Consider the following 15,046-nt stretch of genomic DNA (forward strand, 5'->3'; position numbering starts at 1 on the left):
TTTTTTATTTTTTTTAATTCCCCAGACTGTTTGTTTACTAAAATGCTTACTCTAAAAATGTATGTCTCCTTAATTTATTGGTCCACTAGAGAAAACTGCATCATGTCTGAAATGCTTTAATAAGGATCCAAGGCGAGGGATGATCAAATAAATGATAATTACAGTGTCAGAGAGGCATCCCCAGATCCCCCACCCTCCTCAGATGTCAGCGTGCTGCAACAACCGAGCAGGAGCAGGACGCGGGTGTTGGAAGCCCACGTGATGCTCCTGATGGCCACACACCTGCAGCAGCTCTTCCCCATCCTGCTGGACACAGGGAGGACTCCTTAGCACAACAGCTCTCCCAGCCATGTTGGTAACCAACACCTCATGGGTCAGAGCACCAGGGGACTCAACAGCACGGTTTTTTAACTGGCTTTTCCTCGCTAGCTCACGTGGGTCACCCCCCCATGTTGGTGGGAGATGAAAAGTTCATGGTCTCTGGACAGTGGGGGCCCAGTTATGTTGGGAGCCAATGCAGAAAGGAGCCAGGTCATGGTTGGTAAGAGGGGTCTGAAGTTGAATATGCAGGCTGGGGGAGCTCAGGTGGGTTTTAAGGCAAGGGTCCCACGCCCCTCTGCAGCACATGCTCCATCGTGGGGAATGTCTGCATGCAAAGGGGAAGGGTCTTCCACTGGTGCTCCAGTATACATGGAAAACCCCTGCTTTCCTCTCAGTTCCTCTGTTACCAAGGCCACAGTCATCACAGGAATCATGTGTTGTCAGGGCTTTGTTAGACCACAAACCTCTTTTACACAAGGCTTTACCCACAGACTTTTCTGTAGCATATTTTATAACTCCAAATGGCAATATTTGCACGCTACAGACCTCAAAAACTCCAGAAATGATGGGTACATCCACAGCTGCAGGTTTGTCCTCATGTCCTGAGAAACATCTTCTGGTCTGAGCTTTGCCCTTGTGCCCCAAGGAGCACAGGGATTATCCCAGCGGGGAGCAGAGGGGAAGACCCTCAGGCTGAGGTGCAATGGAGACAACTCAAAAAGTCCCTCAGGTTTCTCTCAGGGAAGTAAAAAAGAGCAAAACGTGGCTTGGGAGATTGGGGAGAAGGCTCCTCTGAGGATTTACAGTGAAGCTGTTCCCAGAGTCAGAGCTGGGACCCAGATGGTACATTGCAGGTAGAGAAGAGGATACTTCCCCCATGCCTCTCTCCCAGCAGGATATCCTCACACAGCCCAGCTCTTCATGTGCCCATGCAGGGCTAAGGGGCTTCCAGGCATCACCTGCCTCAACCTCCACCTTCCCCAGTCTCAGCCCTCCTGAGCCCTCTGGGTGGTAAAGTCTCCAGTGAAGTTCCTCCATAAATCATCTCTCTGCCTTTGCCTTGTACTGAGAATCCAGCAGCTACTTAATATTTATAATATGGATGGTATTACACAGGGTATCAAAATATGCATATTATTTTATATCAACTCTAATGCTGCAAGTAGTGTCAGCTCTTTCACCTGGCATTGTGTGCTGCTGGTGAGGAAAAATACCGGGGTTTAACGTGCACAGTTAAAACCTTTGTGGCATAGGGCTGATTTACAGTGTGCCTCATGAGATGCTTTTTCAAAAAGGATTGAGTCCTTCTCAAGTGTTTCTGTTGTTGAAAATGTTTGTGGGAATGGCATGGGCAGAGCCCACAGCACCGGCAGTGACAGGAACCCATCTCAATCACTCACTTCTGACAAGCCATATCTAAGGTACTGTGTTCGTCCAAACCCAGGGGAAGGCATGGTCTCTGCTCCCTGCTCCTCAGGCACCCTGAACCATCACGGTGTGATTAGGACACTCAGAATCACAGGATGGGAGCTAAATGCTAAGACTGTTGATGGAATTGCTAATGAGGACCTAAAGATGACATGGTGAATGATAGCAGATCAGTAATTGCTTTTTTCCTGTAGTGACTTAGCAATTAGAAATGGAAGAAGAAAATCAGGGTGAAATTTGAGAGCTGTGCTGTCTGGAGTACCTGCTTTTGTTTATTTTTAACCCTCTCTTTTGTCCCTCTAATCCCTTCTGCAATGATTTTGCTCCCTCACTCTGCGAAGTGCTGCATTATATTTGCAATGCCCTGTCACTCGCATCATGTCTGCAAGCTGTCTTCTTCAGGCATGAGCTTATTTAGACAAGTTGTCAGGCTGAATGGGAAAAATCTTAAATCAATGTATTTCAGCATGCAATCATATATAGGCTAATTTATCTGCTGCCCTGTACAGCCTGCCAGGTTAAAATGAGGTCTTTCAGGCATGGTGCCTCTGAACATCTCCTGATTAACAGAGCAATTTTTATTGGTAGGGCGACAACGTGATTGTTTTATGGTAATTGTTATCATTTGGACCTGTGTATATGCAAATGGGGGAGATTAAAGTAGAGAAAATATAAAGATGATGAATATGCAGCAGGTAGCCAAGATGGCAGAGGGATAGAAATATTTTCCACGTTATGTTCTCCACTGTGGCTGGGGCGGTGAAGGGCTGGCTGCTTTTCCAGCCACAGGGACATTCCCATCCCACAGTGGCAGCCAACAGGACCCCTGCCTGCAGGGGACAGAATTCAGTGCCCACTCTCAGTCCCACACTTCTGTCTCTCTGTACCCTGACACTGATTGACATGGCTGCCTCTCCTCCCCATCAAAGGGCTTTGGGGATGGAAAATAGATGAATGGACAAAAAAGATGAAGCAGTAGCACAAGTCACATCAGTGCAAGCAAGATCTCTTGAGATGGAATCACTAGTACTAGTCTTAAGTGCACAAACCCTTTTGGGGTGGGTTTAAATGTATTTCAACTGTTCTTTTGCTGGCTTTCCTGCTCATTACTTCCTATCACTTCTGTTTCTCTTGCCTGTTTTTAAGTGAAGCTTGGATGTGTGAAATACATTGGCTCTACAGGCATGGACCTTTCTAACCCTCACTGGCACAAAACCCCACAGCAAGACTACTCCACCAGTAAATCTAATCCCTCACCTGGGAAGAACTACCTCTACAAATAAAGAGTACTCCAGTCTCTATCCCTTCAGCTCTGCTGCCCCTGAAATGGAAAAGTAAAACCCCTGTGGGGAAGGTCTGGGCCATCAATGCCAGACTTTCTTGAAGAAACCAGCAGCAGGTCAGGAGTGTGCAGATGCTCACTGAGCCTGGATCTGCCCACTAAGAGCTGGACTGAGCTCAGCAACTCACTCCAGATAAATCCTGAGCATGAGATCATACTTTTTTTTTCCCTTTTTTACATTACATTATTGAGGCTTATGGCAAGGGGAGCCGGACAGCAAATTTTGTCTCTATTAAAAACATGTCAGGCTTTTTCTGTTTTGTAATACATTTTAGTATCCATGTGGGAGAGCATCTCTGGCTGTCCCCTGCAGTTACAGATGCACAGCCTGAGGCACTGCAGCCTCCCTTTTCCTCCATCTGCTATAAATGAGACCAGTGTAGTCCCTCCATTCTTCTTCATGTGCCACCATCCTCAGCTGTGTATTTTTGCCTTGCAAGCCTTAGCCACTCGTTCTCACTGCATCTCTCAGCTGCCAGTGGCTGCTACTCACCTGTTCCATCTCTTTCAGGAATGCTGCTAGAGTAGGGACTGACTCTGCCTTGCCCAAAGTCCCTGAAGAGTAATGGCCAGCAAGAATCTGTGCACAGCAAGGGTCATGCCCAAGCTCATAATGCATCCGTGGATGGGACTGCTCCTCACTTTTGCAAAGGAACACAAGTGATTTTACAAGTTTGCTGACATTTGTGCCTGAGCAGATCAGGCATGCAGTGCTGCAGTGTCAGAGATGCTCTGTCTTCCACCAAGCATTTCTCAGGATTCTGGTCCTGTCCTCGAGGCCAGGAGGGCACATGGGAAGATTGCACTGGTTTTAGCTGGGACAGAGTTAATTTTTTCCCCAGTAGCTTGCATGGGGTTATGTTTTGCGTTTGTGCTAAAACCGTTGTTGATAGTTCCTCTGTGTTTTAGTTGTTGGCTTACACAGAGTCAAGGCTTTTTCTGCCCTTCAGGAGGCTGGGGATGCACAAGGAGTTGGGAGGGGACACAGCTGGGACAGCTGACACCAGCTGACCACAGGGATATCCCAGGGATATTGAGCTGGGGGAAGAAGAAGGACGTGAGGGACATTCAGAGCAATGGTGTTGGTCTTCCCAAATCATCATTACATGTGATGGAGCCCTGCTGTCCTGGAGATGGCTGAGCACCTGCCTGCCCATGGGAAGCACTGAATGAATTCCTTGTTTGCTTGCGTGGGTGCTGCTTTGGCTTTACCTGTTAAATTGTCTTTACCTGTTAAATTGTCTTTACCTCAACGCATGAATTTTGCCACCTTTACTCCTCTGATTCTCTTCCCCACCCATCCCACCTGGAGACAGTGATCAAGAGGCTCTGTGGGCTTGGCTACCACCTGCAGTTAAACCATAACATGCACATTTTCCTTAAAGCTTAATTTCCTTAGCTGCCCAAGAAGAGAGCCAGTGCCTACAGCAGCAGAGGTTTGCTGTGAGTGGGAAAAGTTGAATACATTGAAGATACATTTCTCTCTTCTCTGCTGTCCTGTTTCATCCCTCTTTGTCTGTGTTTCTGAATGCAACCCAAACCTGCCCTTGAAAACCCAACACACCAAAGTACAACATCCTGGCTTGGATCAGCAGTAGTGTGGCCAGCAGGACCAGGGCAGTGACTGTCCCTCTGTACTGGCCACTGGTGAGGCCACACCTCCAACCCTGGGTTCAGTTTTGGGCCTCTCACTACAAGAAGGACATTGAGGGGCTGGAGTGTGTCCAGAGAGGGGCCATGGAGATAGGGAAGGGTCTGGAGCATAATCCTATGAGGAGAGGCTGAGGGAGCTGAGGGTGTTTAGCCTGGAATAAAGGAGGATCAGGTGTGACATTATAGCCAGGTGGGGGTTGGACTCTTCTCCCAAGTAACAAGCGATAGGACAAGAGGAAATGGCCTCAAGTTGTGCCAGCGAATGTTTCAATTGGGTATTAGGAAAGATTTCTTCATGGAAAGGGTTATCAAGCACTGGAATGAGCTGTCCAGGGGAGTGGCTGAGCCCCCACCCCTGGAGGTATTTAACAGATGGGTAGATCTGTTAAATCTCAGGGACACAGTTTTGTGGTGGACCTGGAAGTGCTGGGATAATGGCTGGGCTCAGTGATCTTAAAGGTCTTTTCCAACATAAATGATTCTATGATTCTATAATTCTATATTTACCAGTATTTCCTGATGAGCCTCTGTTGTTCCATGACATTGATTCACCATAACAGAGAGACTGGCTTGGCGTGTTCAGCCACTGTGTGGGTCATGGACCCAACCAACCATGGACCTGATCAAGGATATTCCCTCACCACTCTCATCCTTCACACTCTAGCTGGCAGCACAGAGACTGAAAATTTCAAAACATCTCCACTAAATGGAAAGGATAACAAAAGTGTTTTGTCATTGAGGGCTACCTGTGATTCTCTTCCATTCACCACCACACAGCCTTTCCTTGCAGCACTCACCCCAGGTCAGTTGAGATGTGCAGTTTCATCACTTCTACTGCTTTCCCCAAGAAGTCATCCTGATAAAGCCACAGGCCCGTTCCAGCACATTCTTCTCTTTGAGGAGCACTGGCCAAGCACTGTGCATAAGGAACTTTCACTCATGAGTTCCACAGACCTGAAGACATGTCTCAGAGCTATCCCTTCCCTGTGTCACTGGCAGACATCTGTGTCAGGGATGAGGCAGCAGTCAGGCTCAGCTTTGTCCCAGCAAGGAGCTTACTGCAGCTCACAGTCCAGAAAGACTTGCTTTTTTTAAAGCTGGAAGCCAAATTGCTGGAACAAAATCCTACTATTTCAACAGGAAAATCTGTTCAGCTGGAGCTGGGTTGCAGAAGAGGATGGATATCTCATTTTGTGTAAGACACCAGCAAGTAATCTGATGCTTTTCTATGACTAACACAATAGGTCATATTTGAATGGTCGATGGAGAGATGAGAGGTTTCATATTCTATTACCAAATCCCTGAGCCATCTGGTTCCTAATGGCTTCTTTCAAAACAAACAGAATAAAACTTCCAAATTGTGCAATGCAAACTGACATCCTCTCTTAGATGGAAGATGCCCATTGCTTCACATCAGCAAATGAGATCAATGCCTCCATCAATTACAGTTTCAGGTATTTCTGCCCATGCACTTAATGGCAAATATATCGTCCTCATTGCTCAAGTTGGCTTAGTCCATCACTGGGAACCACAGGCTGAAAAGAGGAACGCAGTGGCTGTTGCAAGAGTGAGTGTTTGTTTCCAGTGGGGCAAGAGAGGTTTGAGAGGGAAAACCTGGCAGGAGCTGGGGCTTGGTGGGGTGCTGTGGGCTGTGCCACCTGTCCCAGCTGTGGTGACAGCAGCTGGTTGAGCTGGGGTGAGCAGCACACTGGGGGGCATGTCTTTGTCCTCATCCATGTCCCCAGGGGTGGCAGCTGCTAGCTTCCTCGTGACTCACGTGAGCTGGAGCTGTAGGTGAGGAATGAGAGCCTTTCCTATGTCACATCCTTTTTCTCTGATTATGCTTTGACACTAGGAGCTTGTGCAGTGTGTCCTTTGCTCATGGCTTGGCTTCTGCCACAGCTTGGCACTTTTTGGGGAAGGATTCCTCAGAAATGCTCCTATGCTCACAGAGGCTCACTTGCCCAAGGAGAGGTGCCCCGTGCCAGCCCAAACCCTGGGCTGGGTGAAATGCAAAGCGCAGACAGAAAACCCTGAAGAAATAAAGTGGTTTTTAAGGTGGAGCTGCTGCCTTTGCTTCCTGAGGCCAAGCCCCCAGCACAGCCATGAGATGCCATCACAGCCTGGGTAGCTCAGCCATGCTGGTGCCTTTGGAATTACAGATCTGAGCACAGCATCTATGGCAGTGATAGCCACAGGAGCTCTCAGCAGCCAAGACAAAAGTCTGTGGTCATTAAAGCCCATGCCACGCTCACCAAACTGGTAAATTTGCCTGAGCTGGTTTGCTTAAGTGATAGCTCAGTAATGTTCATTATTTGTGGTCACAGTGCAAACCTGCCCCAGGCAAACCCAGGGCAGGAGTTTTTGCATCCACACTTTCACTGTTGTGAAGCATTCAGTGACCTGGGTTTTTACTTGTTGTCTAGCAAAGGCCCTGAGCCCCCTCCCCACACCACAGCCTCTGCTCCAGGGGCTCCTGGGCCACAGCAAGATGTGTGCAGAGCTGCTGACATGTTCTGCCTCTGGTCCTATGTGTCCTTGTAATTTGAATTAAACCCTATGTGTCTTGTAATTTGAATTAAACACAAATGAAAGGACACAAAATGCATATATTTATTATTCTGTATTTATTGCTTGTATAGTTTAGCCAAGAACATCACAACAGTGTTTGTGAGACGCTATCAGGGATTACATATCCAGTAAGTACAGTGTATTAGCAGCATGCTATGGCCCCATTATGTATAATTATATATGTTTATGGATTCCCCATCACAGGCCAGTGTAGTTCATGGATTCATTTGTGATACGCTGCTTGTTGCATCACGTTCACAAATGTTCTGTTACCTCTAATTACGTACATTTATAGATGCACGCTGTACTTAGTGCACACTATCATGTTTGCACCATCAATCAGAGTCATCCTGTTGATAGGCCAGCTGATGTTTATTTCCTCAATGTCTTCTGATTCTTTAAACATCTGTCTTTTAAGTGGTGGGTGCTTTACAATGGATTCATCCAGTAGTTAGACCTGACTTACACAGCTGATTAAGTCAGTTGGTGAAACCCTGGCTTCCCTACCAGCTGCTGGCCAAGAACTTGGCGGTTTCATAGGGGCCAGGGTTTCACCACCTGTGGCTGGGTTACACACCAGCTTATTTAGGAAGAGCACTGACTTTGGTGGGGTTTGGGGTTGCTGCAGGTCTGCACTCAGCTCTCAAGTGAAAGGCTGGATGATGGCCTGCAACACCACCCAAGATCTGTGCTGCCAGCTGTAGCTCCTCTCTATTGCTTGCTCAAGGGTAAGAATTCTTGGGTCTGCAAGAAGCGTTGGGCTGCTCTGCTCCTTTGGTGCTTTTCCTAATGTCTATTGAATTTCTCCTCCCTTTGTACTGTATAATTTAGGTCTGGTTGAGTACAGACTATTTTATTTATTTATGTATTCAAATTTTTAAAATGTATCTCTAGGCATCTTAGCAGTACACTGGGCGCCTACCACATAAATTAAAAATAACAGCATAGACAAAGGACCTTCCATAAATAATTCCTCCTCAGCTCACACCCTTGGCAATAGCCTTAGCTTGGAACAGGGAAATAGATGGGCTTTACAGCCTGTTGGGAAGGTTAATAAATCTGGGTGCCGATGGACCAAAGGGGAAAATGAGTTTCAAAATTGAAGCCCACCCTCTCCATCCCCTTTGTGGAGACTCCTTGCCTTGAACTCTTCACCTATCCTAGTCCTTAGTGGGAGATCAGATCCTGCTGGAAAACTTTGGCTAGAAACATAACTGTCAGGGACATATCACACTGCTACCATGATGCAATTTAGCTGACCACATTGTGATCACAAAAAAAGTTATTTTTAAATAACTTTTGTCCACAAAAATCATTTAATTTAGCACTACATTTTGGTATCCAGTCTAAGCCATATTGGATATAGGCAGATAATCAGAAGATGTCTATTCACCCTTTTCTAAAGATCAGGTATCAGACTGAGCACCAAAATCACTGGTTAGTTTTGAAAAGGTAAATCTGTGTGTGTAAGTGTACAGGGGAAAACATCCTCTTTAGAAGTAATTTGCTGAAAACAGTTTTCACATTTTGTTCCTGCCTATGGCAATTTATGAAACACAAATGAGATATTGTACCAGTAGCGATGCCGAAATAAATCACTCTAAAAACAGAACTGAAATTTTATTTCATTACTAAAGTAAATATAAAAGTGCTTTAGCACAGTTTCAAATTAGATTGGGGTTTGGTCAAGCTTGTTATAAATCCGATGATTGTAAAGCAAACGGCTGAAGATGACTCTCAGAAGAGCAGCACTGCAAACACGGCTAATGGGATGCTGTGAGGTGCAGAGCAATAAACAGTGCGGATTCTGTGCCCACAGTACAGGAACCAAAGGCAGTGATGCAGCATGCCACAGCCAGGTCTGCTGCCCAGTTCCTAAAAGGATGCTGAGAAAATAGAGAGGGGGACAGAACATGCCCCCAAAATTTTCCCACAGCCTGGACAAAATGCCTTCATCTCAGTACGTGGAGGGGAGAGGCAGCTGAGCTCCACCTGGCGTCCTACAGCCCAGCTGTAAAGGATGCTGGAAGACCATCAAGAAGGGCACAGCACAGGAGAGAAACAACTGCAGGAGGTGGAGTCCTCTCTGATGGTAAAGGCCACGTGGTAAGACACAAGGTGGTGGCTCTACCTGCTTGAGAGCAGGGGTGACCCTCAGCTCTGGTAGTCTCATACCCAGGGATCACTGATCATACAGATGCACTTGTGCAAGGAGATGTTCTGACACCATGGGTTCTTCCTAAGGACCAAAAGCATGTGATAACATCAACCAGCTGCTGGCAGCAGATGTTCACACCAGAAACATCTTGCAAAACGTGGCAAGGAAGTCACAACTGGCTGTGGGTGGAAGCTGAGTAAACTTCATCTGGGTGGACTTTGGGAGGGGCTTGACAAACCACTGCTGCCTCCAACTTACACGCCTGACATCCTCTTCTTGGTCTCAGCTTGCAGAACAGCCGTCAAGGAGTGATGAGGAAGCATCCCACCACAGAAGCCAGCAGCTCCTCAGAGGGCTGGGTGTTCTGCAGCCTTTCTCCCATGGGAGAAAACCCCATGCTGGCAGTCAGTGGTCAGCTTCAGCTCACCTCTGATTTCCCACCAGGGCAAGGTGCTGGCTCACTGTCCAGCACGCTGGTGGCACCCAAGCCCACAGCAGCTGCCCTTGAAGGTACAACCCTTCCTTCACCTCCATGGGGCTTTGGTGGGCTCCTGCTGGAAAAGTGCATAGAATAGCCCTAGGTCCTCCCTAAAACCTTACAGCTCAAACACCAAACTGCCTTCCAAGAAGGCAGGTCTTGATCCCATCAGAGACTCACAAATCTCTGTTTAGCAACATGCTTTCCCTCCTCAATGAGAATATTTTCAACCTGGTAAAAAGGGAGCTGCCTTGCTATTATTAACCCACTTGGGGGTTGATTAGGAGATATTGAAGTTATTGGAAAGATGCTTGTTAATATATAAATCTCTGCATCATAATGACCAATAAACAAGGTCTGTTTTAGCTAAAGAGGGAAAATTGAAACTATAGTTTCAGGTCATTTCCTAGCAGGGCAGATGCTGCAATCTGTGCAGCAACCTGGAACTGACATGTTTTCTATATTGTGTGCTGTACCCTCCCCTCGAAGCACCTGCACCAATGTAACTGAGCATTATGCATGTTCATCAGCTGAACAATAACCCCTGGGGAATGAATGATTCATTACAAAATGGTTTCTCTCAGAAGAGAAAGAAGGTTTTGTCTAATTTTTAGGAGTACCCCAGGAAAGCTCCATTTATTTATGCCTGCTTTTGTTCGACAATAGTTTCTTTGTTCCCCTCTGCTGTTGCTTTTTCTAGTGGCAGTTAGCAGCAACGTTTGGCAATGGCAGTGGGGGAGAGAAAGGAGAGGCACAATCTTTGTCAAGAGGGAAAAAGAAATCTGTGCCTAACAAAATAGAATTGAAGCAAAGTGTTTAAGCAAACCAAAGGCATAGACATTTGAGGTTTTTCTCCATGTGTGTTTACATTTTCTAGTTATTGGATTCTGTCATTTCCCACAGCAGCTCTGATTTCTCCAGGCTGTCCCTAGCTCAATTATCTTACTCTGATCAGAGGAAGGTCCATCCTAAAGACCCAGCTGATGTTTTGCTGGACAACTGTGGTCTAGAAGATGTTCTTAAGTGGGCATAAGTAGATTTGTATCTGTTAAGGCTTTACTGAAAGTGCAGAGCAATCACCAATAGTCATTATCCACCCATACCTGCAGTCTACAGACTGCTTTTAGCCCATCACTGGCTCTTAAGTCAATGACCTGTCCTGGGAGGTCATCCTGTGCAAACAGACACAAGATCTGATACCCCATCACCTCCTGTGACTGTGAAGCCCCAGGTCTGGGAGCCCAGATTAAAAGAATGTTTCCATGCTAGGAGGCATTTTTCTTTTTATTTAGCAAGAAATCCACGGAGAGGAGGGGAGCAGTATCCCAAGGAAGTACGAGAGGACACACCTGCCCACTGATAGAATAAAACAGAGGTGCTAGACAGAAAAAAAAAAAAAAAAAAGATGTGCACTTCCTCTTCAAGGCTTCCCTCTGGAAGTTCTTAAAGTATCTTCACTAATGAAAGCAATTCTTGGTGTATGGAAGAGGTAGGAACGAGAACAGACACACAGAGGGACTCAGGAACATGCCAGAGTCTGCAAATTTGCCATTTAATTTATAATTCAAGGCACGATAGGCATAAATAAAATGGGATGCAGAAAATCAATGCTGGTAAATAGTAAAGGATGCTTTGGGGGAGATTGGAGAGGAAAGGTGTAATTGCTGCTGAGGAATGTTTAGAAATAACTGAGATAAGAGGCATTAGGACAATGGTATATGGGACTGGTGATTCAAATCAGAGCCCACCCTAACTCTTGGGACAGATTAAAGGATGGCTTAAACAATCTCCTGGCTGGCATGGCTGAGATAAACCCGGCCTGATCTCCAGAGGAAAGAGCAGATTCACGACTTTGCCCTTTCCTGGGTTTCTCTGCTTTTACTGCCCCGCGGGCACCCCTCGCAGTTTAACCATTTCCTGGAGCACCAGGAAGAGCTCTGCAATGGCTCTGCTCCACCTCACTCTTTTTAACTCCTCTCCAGTACCTCCAGCTTCGGTGTGGCGTGGATCCAGCCCACAACCAGGCATCCCTACCTCGCTGCTGGGCACTGTGAGCTAAGTTGGGGTCAGACAGGTGTTCCTGGTGCTTGTTGCGGCTGTTTGGAGCTCTCACCTGAGAGAGGCAGAGCCTGTGGTTCCAGTAAACCCTAAAGTGAGGTGGAAGCAGTTCCCCAACAGGGAGAAGTGGAGACACCTGCTTCCAGTGCAACTGCATAGGAAAAAACAAGAAGTATGGGTGAGTTTGAACCACATGTGATAAAGGAGAGAAAGGGCATGAAGTGGGCTGGCAGAGGATGGAAAGCAGTGGCAAATAAACCACAGCCTGTCCACGGGTTTTTTGTGCCACACAGGAATAAATACTATGGGAGTTAAAGCAGGACACTGTCAATGAGTGTGGAAGAACAGAAAATAATCAAGGATAAGAGAGAGGCATAGGTGAAGTGTAAAATGTCACCCCAGAGAAGGGAGGGAGGTGTGACAGAGTAGAGGGGAGTGAGTGAAAGAAGTAACACGCACGTGTGCACACTCATAGACAAACACACAACAGAAAAATAAATAATGAGAGAAATATTGTGCAAGAGATCAAGGTAAATATGAAACTCTTCAGATATGCAAGGGAAAAGGTTTCAAGAGGAGACAGCAAATTTACTTGCACGACATGGTAAGGATAATTTATTGATGTGAGCTGGCCACTGGTAAATGGAAAAAAATATAATTAACTGTTTTCCTTAATATTCCCAAAGGAAGGTAGCAGGAGAGAGGCCAGGGCATATCCCACACTAATTTACATTGTAGGAGGACAAAAAACTCTGGGAGAAAACAAGGAGAGCATGGCCTGACTATCAGAGCACTGAAAAAGTGACAAATCTCTGTGGGGAGGTCAGGGAAGTGCAGGAGGCGGGGGCCAGGAGGCAGGGGCAGGGTGACAGGGCCCGAAGGAAGGGTGATGGGAGGTGCTGGCACAGGGATGGGAGGATGGGGGAGCCTCTGCTGTGGGCATCATGAGGCTGGGAATGTGAGAGCTCCTGTGCCTCCCTCATCCACCCCACTCCATTCCCCTTGCAGACCAGTCTGCTCAATGGCTTCTTGGAAATTAGGGAGATTCCCCCCCCACCACCACCACTTGTGGGAGGTGTGGCAAAGATTAGGGAAGCTTCCAAAGTGCAGGAATGCAAAATAAGCCATGTTACAGTGAGGCAGCAGGGGCAGAGTGATACAGGAAAAGCCACGACTGGACAGCAATCCATTAAGTTTGGCAGCTTTTCTGACAAGGGATCCACCTCCCAGATGTGCTGCTGCTCCTGCAGGAGGGCTTGGGCATCACCAGACTCTAATGAAACTTGACATTAAAGGACTCTCTGGTTTGACAGTATGGTACAAAGCACCACCTGCAGCATCCCTAGGATGGGGTCCTGTCCTAAGCACCATCCACGTTGATGTTGTCACCCCAGCTGTGCCTCGAGGCCTGGAGGACTGGAGGGAACACACATTGTGCCAGCAGAGCTGTAGGGACACCTGGCACCTCTGCCAACCAGCAGGAACACTTGGCAGCATCCACCAGGGCCAGGGGCAGACCAGGAATGATGAGAGTGCTCCAGGCAGCTGCTGGAAGGATGCTGGGGATGAGGAGAGGCAGATGAAGGTGCCATGTGGCTTGGTGGCTCAGCTCAGTGTGGAATGACCATCACCCTGTTACACACAAGTTTAACAATCAGCAGGATCCAACATTACGTGGCTTTTGTAACCAATGTGATGAGCTGGTTTATCAGGCTCACTTAACTTTCCCCTCAAACCTGCACTATCAGCCTGTCAGTGTCAGGGTGCTTTTTTTAGCCTCCTCTTTCGTATCTGTGTAAGCTCCAAGGGCAGATCCTGTATCCAGTAAAAGGATTGTGCTCCAGAAACTGATAAATAACCTGTGCCAAATGGAGGCAGCAGCATCTCTCGTTTGGTTTTGGAGGACAGCTCCCAGCTGCATGTCTTGTGTTGGTGGTCTCAGCACTAGAAGAAAAGCGTTCCTTGTCTTTGCTCTGAATCTGGATGCTGAGTCCTCAGGAAGCCCTGGAATATGGCTGAGGACTGGTCCTGTGGTTTTCCCTTCTCTATGGGTCCCTATCAGTGTCAGCACCAGCTACACAGTGCCCTGGTGGGTACTGGCAGCAGCATGTCTATTACAAAAAGAGTACATTAAATTACTGGGGTGTAAAACAGCTGCATTGAAATAAAGGACTGCAGCACTTCTCAGTGCTTATTCTCCAGGTCAGCTCCTAAGGTTTCTCTCTTGTTTCATCCAGCTAAATATATGTGTCCAGCTGCTTGTGTAACCTTTGGTAGTAAGAGGCAATCTGCTGCTTCCCCCTGCCAGGACCCCTGCTTCTGGACAAGCCCTGCTCTTAAATGTGCATTTTCTCCCCAGAGGCCTATTTCCCCTGCAGTCTTCTCTGTTTCATAAACTTTACCCAGACACCAGTTTTCACTGCATGCCCTAAAAGTTACTGGTGTCACAGTTTCACTTTGGAAATGCTTGGTAGAGCCCCCTGCTTTGCAGACAGGAAAATTTGTTTTTCCCAGGGCTGGGAGCCTAAAGATCATCCTGGCACTTGAGAGGACTGTGACCAGCTCACATCCTTCCCCACAAATGGACTGTTCCCTCCAGAGCAGCAAAGCAGCTTTTGAGCTGTGTCTCATTCCCTTCATATCCTGATGTTTGGCTCAGAAACACCTGAAGTGGTGGCCTGGCCTCCCAGGGACAGGGGAGGAAGGTGAGCCTGAGGAGTTCCGCCACTGCTCTGGGGAACACAGCCACGGCAAGGATACAAAGGGAAGGCTTTGAAGCTCCCAGCTGTCCTAGAGACTGAGGGAAACCTTGAAAACGTTCCTTTTTACTCCTTATTATGTGATGTCCAGTCTGATGCTGGTTTCCCAAGTCACTCAGCAACACTCTTCTTCTTCCTTTCTTCCCATAGGAGCCTGTGGATCTGCTGAAATCCATAGAACTCTGGCCAGCATAAATGATTGCAGGGATTTCCCTTTCATCCTTGTGTTTGTGGGAAAGCTTTTCTGGGTGCAGTCTGAGATCTTAACACTGGACATC

The sequence above is a fragment of the Coloeus monedula genome (assembly GCF_965178545.1).
Source record: "Coloeus monedula genome assembly, chromosome: 3".
In the NCBI taxonomy this organism is placed as follows: Eukaryota; Metazoa; Chordata; class Aves; order Passeriformes; family Corvidae; genus Coloeus; species Coloeus monedula.